Source organism: Cebus imitator, unplaced genomic scaffold (genome assembly GCF_001604975.1).
Source record: "Cebus imitator isolate Cc_AM_T3 unplaced genomic scaffold, Cebus_imitator-1.0 Scaffold92, whole genome shotgun sequence".
Classification (NCBI taxonomy): Eukaryota; Metazoa; Chordata; class Mammalia; order Primates; family Cebidae; genus Cebus; species Cebus imitator.
The window spans coordinates 12109228-12117857 of NW_016107407.1; the positions used below are offsets into that span (position 1 = coordinate 12109228).

Below are 8630 nucleotides of genomic sequence, written 5' to 3' on the forward strand. Positions count from 1 at the left end.
AAAGTATGGCACCTTGACATACTGAATATTTCAAGCTGAAGGAATTTGAGAGAACAGTAGAAACAGGATGTTCTCTCTGACCTTCACCTGTACTCCCCTGAAGCAGGGTGTAAGAATCTCTTGTGAAAGGTACTCACCCTAGACCCAGAAAAAAAGGAATAACCTCATCTCTGAAGACACAGGGACACAGAAGAATTTGAACAAATAGATTTACTATGTTCCCCCAAGTTTATTACCATTAGATGATACCCTTTTTTCCCACTCATATCTCTTTACGATTGTCCATTCTTGATCAAACCAGCTATAAAAAACCACTCAAGGTTGGCTGGGTCCAGTGGTGCACGCCTATCTATAATCTCAGCTCTTTGGAAGGCCAAGGCAGGAGGATCACTTGAGGCCAGGATTCCAAGACTAGCCTGGGCAATACTGCAAGGCCCCATCGCAAATAAAAATTTTAAAATATATATATATATTTTTTTTGAGACAGAGTTTCACTCTTGTTACCCAGGCTGGAGTGCAATGGTGTGATCTCGGCTCACCGCAACCTCCGCCTCCTAGGTTCAGGCAATTCTCCTGCCTCAGCCTCCTGAGTAGAGTAGCTGGGATTACAGGCACGCGCCACCATGCCCAGCTAATTTTTTGTATTTTTAGTAGAGATGGGGTTTCACCATGTTGACCAGGATGGTCTCGATCTCTTGACCTCGTGATCCACCCGCCTCGGCCTCCCAAAGTGCTGGGATTACAGGCGTGAGCCACCACGCCCAGCCTTTAAATATATTTTTAAAAACATTTGAGTTTAACTGTGTCTTTGGATGTTGATTTCCCTATGAAGGTTCCGGTGTCACATAAAACTTATATTAAATACATTTGTATGCTTTTCTTTTGCTAATCTGACTTTCGTTACAGGGGCCTCAGCCATGAACATAAGATGGGTAAGAAAAAGACAGTTTTCCCCTCCTATAGCATAAATAAAATTCCCAGTTTGGGAGGGAGAGGAAATGCTATTGAGCACCTGAAGTCTTTAGAATGGAATTGTAGCAATGGAGCTAAGAGACATTTCTGTCAGGCTGTATGATCCTGGGGGACAGAGCCCTGTCTTTTCTTGTTCATGTCTGATATAGTATGGATCTGTGTCCACACCCAAATCTCACGTCAAATTGTCATTCCCAGTGCTGGAGGTGGGGCCCGGTGGGAGGTGATTGGATCATGGGGGTGGATCTTTCATAAATAGTTTAGCACCATCCCGTTGGTGCTGTTCTTGTGCAAGAGTTCTCATGAGATCTGCTTGTTTAAAGTGTGTAACACCTCGCCCCCCACTCCCTGCTTCTGCTCCTACCATATGAGAGGTCTTGCTCCCCCAAACTTCTGTCATGATTGTAAGTTTCCTGAGGTTCCCCCCAGGTGCCGAGCAGATGCCAGCATTATGCTTCCTGTATAGCCTGCAAAATTGTGAGCAAATTAAACTTCTTTATCAATTACCCAGTCTCAGGTATTTCCTTATAGCAATGCAAGAAAGACCTAATACCATGTCCTTGCTTCAGTGTGTGCTGCAGGTTATTACCCACATAAATCTATGCTGAGTCGATTTGACGTTTTCCAGAATGTTTGTAAACTAACTCATATTTGACGTAAATAAGAAAACAATGACATGAAAAATAAAAACTGTAAGACAGAGGTGGGGACTGAGAAAGATGATAACTAAAATGTTATCTCAAGAGGGAAAAAGTGGCTGGTCAGGGCTTCCTTAGAGTGAGAAGAACAACTTGTACTGGAACCCATTTTCATCCCTAAAAGAAAAATCCACAGTACTGCAGGAATGACAGGGCTGGACAAGGCTGTTCAGATCCTCTTGAGTCAACCCTCTTATTTTACAGCTGGAAATAGAATTTCATAGCTGGAAGTAACATGCCTATGTTCTCCTAGCCAATGAGAGACGAAAGCAAGACAACGAATTCTTTTATCCTCACCTCACTGTGGGTCTCAACTGCTCCATGTGGTGGTGGTCACTTCATGGGTCCCAGCATCCGGAATAGATTTGGCTTGGCAGCAGAGAAGTTTTCTTGAAAAACCAAGTGCCACCTCAGAGTTCATGTCAAAACCACTGGATTACTTCCAGGGTGAAGGCTGCTGGGTCTGTGAGCAGCATCAGTGAGAAATAAGGAGCTGGTTGTGGTTACTGCCATTTGCATTTTGCCCAGACACATGGATATGGGAGACTTCCATCCCAGCCCAGAGCCCCTGCCAAGGACAGGCCATACAGGCACCCAGTTCCTCAAAATGCGTCCAATAGGTCTTTTGATGATTCATGGCCCCAGTTTCCAAGAGATCTAGATGACTAGAAACACTTCGGTGATGTCATGCAAGTCAAATCAGGAGTTAGCACAAGGAGAGATGTTTCATGCAAATGTAAAATCCCAGAATCCCAGAGTAAGGTAGGCATGGCCATCAGCAGAAATCAGCAATCCTATCACACTGCCTAGTCAGGTGGCTTTCTCATGTGCCCCTTGAAATGCGCATGTCACATACCTACAAACACGTAAGTTGTACAGTAACTTCAACCCACAAGATGGTTATTGTTTAATGGATGCTAAAGCAAAAAAGAAGTGCCTACTGTTTCCATTCATGTATTCAATCACCTATTCAACCCTGCATTAATTAGATCTTTATCAGCTGGGCACAGTGGCTCATGACTGTAATCCCAGTGCTTTGGGAGGCTGAGGCAGGAGAATCGCTTGAGGTCAGGAGTTTGAGATGAGCCTGGGCAACACGGACTTCAACTCTACAGAAAATACTTAAAAATTAACTGGGCACGGTGGTGTGCACCTGTAGTCCTAGCTACTCAGGAAGCTGAAGCAGGAGGATTGCCTGAGCTGTGGAGTGCGAGGCTGCAGTGAGCTATGCTTGCACCACTGCATTCCAGTCTGGGTGACATAGCAAGACCGTGGCTCTTAAAAAGAAAAAAGATATTTATTAAATGACTCACATTACAAGCACTGGGCTTGAAGATGGGTGCAAAAATGAATAAGAAACAATTCTTCCCTCATGGAGTTCCAATTCCTGGCAGGGTAATAGAGAAGAGAAATTACTAGGATGCAATGAGGAAAGTGCTCTAGTGGATGGGCATGGCTGCTGGATCTAGGGAGAACAGAGGAGTGAGGGAATCCTCTCTGATGTGTGGATGTTCATTCAATTAGAGTTCTCATGCCAAAGACTCACTAGTGGCTCATTTCATAAACTTACAGCCACACAATTTTCTCTCTTCAATGGCAAAAACCTCCAACAACATTAACTCCAAATTTCCCCAGTTGGTACTTAGTACACTTGTAGGATAAAATCTTGCCTTCCCCTCCCTCATCATTCTCCCCTTTAACCTATCAAGGCCCTTAGTTTATCTTGTTAGCTATAAGAAAATGCCCTTGCAAATTGGCAAGATTGCACATTACAGTCTGAACTAAATAGATTTGAAATACTTAAAGTTCAACTCTTCTATAATTAACAAGAGGAGCTTTTAAAAATTGTAATCTGGCCGGGCGCAGTGGCTCACATGTGTGATCCCAGCACTTTGGGAGTCCGAGGCAAGTGGATCACGAGGTTAAGAGTTCGAGACCAGCCTGGCCAAGATGGTGAAACCCTGTCTCTACTAAAAAAAAAAATTTGCGAGGTTTGGTGGCATACAACTTTAGTACCAGCTACTCAGGAGGCTGAGGCAGAAGGATTACCTGAACCCAGGAGGTGGAGGCTGCAGTGAGCCAAGATCGCACCACTGCACTCCAGCCTTGGCAACAGAATGAAAATCCATCAAAAAAAAAAAAAAAAAAAAAAAAAAAAAAATGTAATCTATATATTTTTTCATTTTTTCAAGTTAGGGAATTTTAGAACAAAGGGGGAGCTTAGAGGTATCTTGGACCAACTTCTCTGTTTTTAGACAAAGAAACTGAATCCTATACTAACTGAATGCAATAACCAAGCTCATAAAAATAGTACTAGAAGATAATTACTACCCAAATTATTGTAATCGCTGACAGAAATCACAGTTACTGCCTCTTAGTCACTGAAGATTTTAGACCCAACTCACTGTCTCCCTTCAATATTATTCCTGCCATAATTCTTGGGCATTTTGATACCAAAGGTATCAAAACATAGGTGATATGAACATAGGTGGTATGTTCGATGCATTAGTTTGCCAACGTTTTACTTTTCACCAACAAGGATCTTGTACTCCATCTCCCCACAGCCACCTACCTCCATGGTCATACCCTGGTCTCTGTCATTACCAACAAATGCATCCCATTCAAATCCCCAGTTTCCAGCATCCCACTCTCCTACCATCAGCTCACACCCTCTTCCACCCTAACTATAACAGTGTTTGACCCTACTGGCTTCTCATTTTTAATTTCCATTCCCCCTGCTAACATTCTGACCTCTTGGCGTAATCAGCTCAAAGTAATGCTTACGAGTAACATCATAAGCAGACACCCTCAATTTCAACTTCACACTCCTTTAGTCAGAACTACCTGACAAAAATCCAGCCTTGGGGTCAGGTGCAGTGGCTCAGACTTAAAATTCCAGCAACTTTAAGAGGCTGAGGTGGGAGGATTGCTTAAGACCAAGAGCTCAAAATCAGCCTGGGCAATATAGCAAGACCCTGTCTCTACAAAAACAAATACAAAACTTAGCTGGACATGGCAGTGCACAACTGTGGTCCCAGTGACTCAAAAGGCTGAGGCAGGAGGCTCGCTTGAGCCCAGGAATTTGAGGCTTCGGTGAAATATAATTCCACCACTGACTCCAGCGTGGGCAAGAGCAAGACTCTGTCTCTAAATAAATAAATGAATAACTCCAGCCTGAGTCAAATCTGCTTTCTGTACTCACTCGTTTCCTACACCTGTGTATCTGAATATGGTTACAGAAGAGCACAATGATGCTGACAGGTATCTCTTTAAAATCATGACCACAGCCGGGCACGGTGGCTCACAACTGTAATCCTAGCATTTTGGGAAGCCAAGGCAGGCAGAACACAAGGTCAAGAGATCAAGACCATCCTGGCCAACATGGTGAAAAACATCTCTACTAAAAATACAAAAATTAGCTGGGCATGGTGATGTATGCCTGTAGTCCCAGATACTTGGGTGGCTGAGGCAGGAGAAGCACTTGAGCTTGGGGGGCAGAGATTGCAGGGAGCTGAGATCATGCCACTGCACTCCACCCTGATGACAGAACAAGTCTCCATCTCAAAAAAAAAAGAAAAGAATTATGACCACAAACAACAGGCTGACCCTAAGTAGTGTCACCCGCCATTCTTTGAGAACATTCACCAAGTCCATTCTCCTAAAGAACTATTTCACATCTTCTTTCTTCTCAAACCTCCCAAATCGTTTCCTCTCTTTAAGATTTGCTAATTGCTTCTTATTTCAATGAGAAATGAGAAAATCCCTATCAATAAATTTACTAACTTTTCGTACCTATAGCCATATACCTTGTTTTCCTTTTTATGACAATAAACCTTGTCCTTGTGCATTAGAACCCACTTCTTCTTGCCTACTCAACAATGTCAGTTCTGTAATATAACCTCTTTCTCCTGCATCAGCTTTCTCTCTCCACTGAGTCATTTCCATGAGCATTTACACATCTTAAAATATTACTATTGACCCCACATTCCCTCCCAGTAAGGCCCCATTTCTGTGTTCTTGTCAAAGTCACCTATGACTTCCCCGCTGCCCAATCCAATGAATGATTTTCATATCTCCTTTTATATATCAGCAGGATTTGACCATCCTTTTTTCTTGTCCTTTGCTTGACTGTCCTTTGCTTCTTGAAATATTTATTCTCTTAGTTTCTGGACAACACACTTCTGCTCTTCATCTCTGGCTACTCTGCCTCAGCATCTCTGGTGGATGCTGTTCTTCTTGCCAATTTTTAAATATAATTCCTAGGGTTTGGGTCTCAGGCCTCTTCTCTACCTACCATTCCTTTGATAATCTTGGTCCATTGGCTTTTTGGGAGACTAGAATATGCCATCCCAAAATATGCCTCTTTTTTTTTTCTTTTTTTTTTTTGAGACGGAGTTTCACTCTTGTTACCCAGGATAGAGTGCAATGGCACGATCTCGGCTCACTGCAACCTCCGCCTCCTGGGTTCAGGCAATTCTCCTGCCTCAACCTCCTGAGTAGCTGGGATTACAGGCACGCGCCACCATGCCCAGCTAATGTTTTGTATTTTTAGTAGAGATGGGGTTTCACCATGTTGACCAGGATAGTCTCGATCTCTTGACCTTGTGATCCACCCGCCTCGGCCTCCCACAGTGCTGGGATTACAGGCTTGAGCCACCGCGCCCAGCCAAAATATGCCTCTCAAAGGACTGTTGAACAGAAGGCAATTAAAGAGAAGCAGTTGCAGTAAAGTGCTCTGCCCTCCTTCAATTTGCCTAAAAGCGAGACATGAATTTATAAATACTAAAGACACCCAGTCCCCACATCCCCTTCTATCAGAGAGAACAAAGGCTGACCAGTGGAGACAACTTTAGACCGTTCTGGGCCTGGAGATAGTACAAGCGACATCTACATTAACAAGTTTTATTCACCAGCATTTATCTGATGGTCATTTGCCTTCTTATAAATTGCCACCCATCGAGAGTTAAAGTCCTTTTCCTTTGTCTCTTGTCACATCCCTAAAAATGCACTGTTCTTTGTTCAAGATTCTATATGAAGCTCAAATTCAAAGCCACCTTTTTGAGAATTACTCATTCCTTGGGTATCTCCTGTGAATATATGAAATAAACACGTTAATAAATTTCTGTTTGTATTTCTCTTGTTAATCCACCTCTTGTTGCAAGGATCCATTCCAACTGAGAATTTATGAGCTGCTGGGAGTGTTAGTGCTGACAGCTTTTAGCTGAGTCCCTCTGCAGGAATTGCCTATAACTAAAAAGAGCCACCTTGCCCAGTGTCTTAGCTTAACCCAGTGACTGGTCAATATGAAAACAACAATGCCTGGCCCCTTGGCAACCACTTTGATGGATGACCAAGCTTCAGAGCTTCTCCTAGTATTGCAGGATCTGTGAAGGCCCCTATTGCATCTGCATTCCATTCCCTCCACTACTGGTGATACTCAGTACATCCCTGTAAACCACCTACAGTCAAATCTTCTCAAAAAACTTAATCTGCAACATGGGGATGAGGGGAGGGTGAGGTCAATCTTGAAAATAAACAGGGAGAGAGGGTGACTGTGAGTGGCAGGATGGAGAAGAGCAAGGTCAAAGTTCTTGCCAAGAATCACATGCTCTGAGGTTCCCTTTTCACCCCAGAACACATAGAATTCTGAGGTTGTACTCATTGTAGACCTAATACTGTTAATATGTTTTAAGAAAAGAGAGGCAAAAAAGTTAGCCTTTCTGCCCCAAGATCTTGTAGAAGTTTTCATTTTTTATGGTGAATCCTTAACAAAAGCTGAACAGGCACTGTAATTATAGTTGACCCTTGAATAACTTGGGTTTGAACTGAGTAGGTCCACTTACACGTGAATTTTCTTCCTCCTCTGCCACCCCTAAGACAGCAAGACCAATACCTCCTTTTCCTTCCTCCTCTCGGCCTGCTTAACAGGACGACAAGGAGGATGAAGGCTATCACAAGGATCTACTTCCACTTAATAAACAGTAAATATACTCTCTCTTTCTTATGATTTTCTGAATAACATTATCTTTTATCTAGGTTACTTTATTGTAAAAATATAGTATATAATACATGTAACATACAAAATATGTGTTAATTGGTTCTTGATGTTATTGCCAAGGTTTCCAGACAACAGTAGGCAAGTAGTAATTAAGTTTTGGAGGAGACAAAGGTTATAATGAAGACCAAAAACTATAAGAACCCTAGAATAAAGTCTTGGAAAAACCATTCTGGATATGGGCCTTGGGAAGTAATTAATAACAAAGGCCTCAAAACCAATTGCAACAAAAACAATCATTGACAAGTGGGACCTAATTAAACTAAAGAGCTTCTACACAACAAAAGAAACTATCAACAGAGTAAACAGACAACTCACAGAATGGGGGAAAATATTCATAAACTATGCATCTGACAAACATCTAATATCTGGAATCTATAAGGAACTTAAGCAATTCAGCAAGCAAAAAACAATTCTATTTTTTAAAAAAATGGGCAGAGGACATGAACAGACACTTCTCAAAATAAGGCATACAAATGGCCAATAAACATAAAAAAATGTGTATCGTCCCTAATCATCAGAACCATGCAAATTAAAACCACAGTGAGATACCATCTCATACCAGAATGGCTATTATTAAAAGTCAAAATACAACAGATATTTGATGAGGCGGTGAAGAAAAGGGAATGCTTATAGACTATTGGTGGGAATGAACATTAGTTCAGCAACTCAACAATGTCAGTTGGAAAGCAGTTGAGAGATTTTTCAAAGAACTTAGAACTACCATTTCATGCAGTATTTCCCTGACTGGGTATACATCCAAAAGAAAATAAATCATTCTACCAAAAAGATACACACTTGCTTATTCATCACAGCACTATTCACAATAGCAAAAAAACTGAATAAACCCAGGTGTCCATCAACAGTGGACTAGATAAAGTACAGTACATATACACCATAGAATT

The 8630-nt window shown here is 42.1% G+C and overlaps 1 long non-coding RNA gene across 1 annotated transcript; it reads right to left on the bottom strand.

Moving 5' to 3' along the window:
• Positions 1-1973: 1973 nt before the first annotated feature.
• On the bottom strand, positions 1974-6754 carry LOC108309290. Its single transcript, XR_001827272.2, has 3 exons — positions 6581-6754; positions 2984-3057; positions 1974-2526 (listed from the first exon to the last, which is right to left on the bottom strand). It is a non-coding gene; the product is annotated as an uncharacterized LOC108309290 (long non-coding RNA).
• Between the last annotated feature and the right edge of the window lie 1876 nt (positions 6755-8630).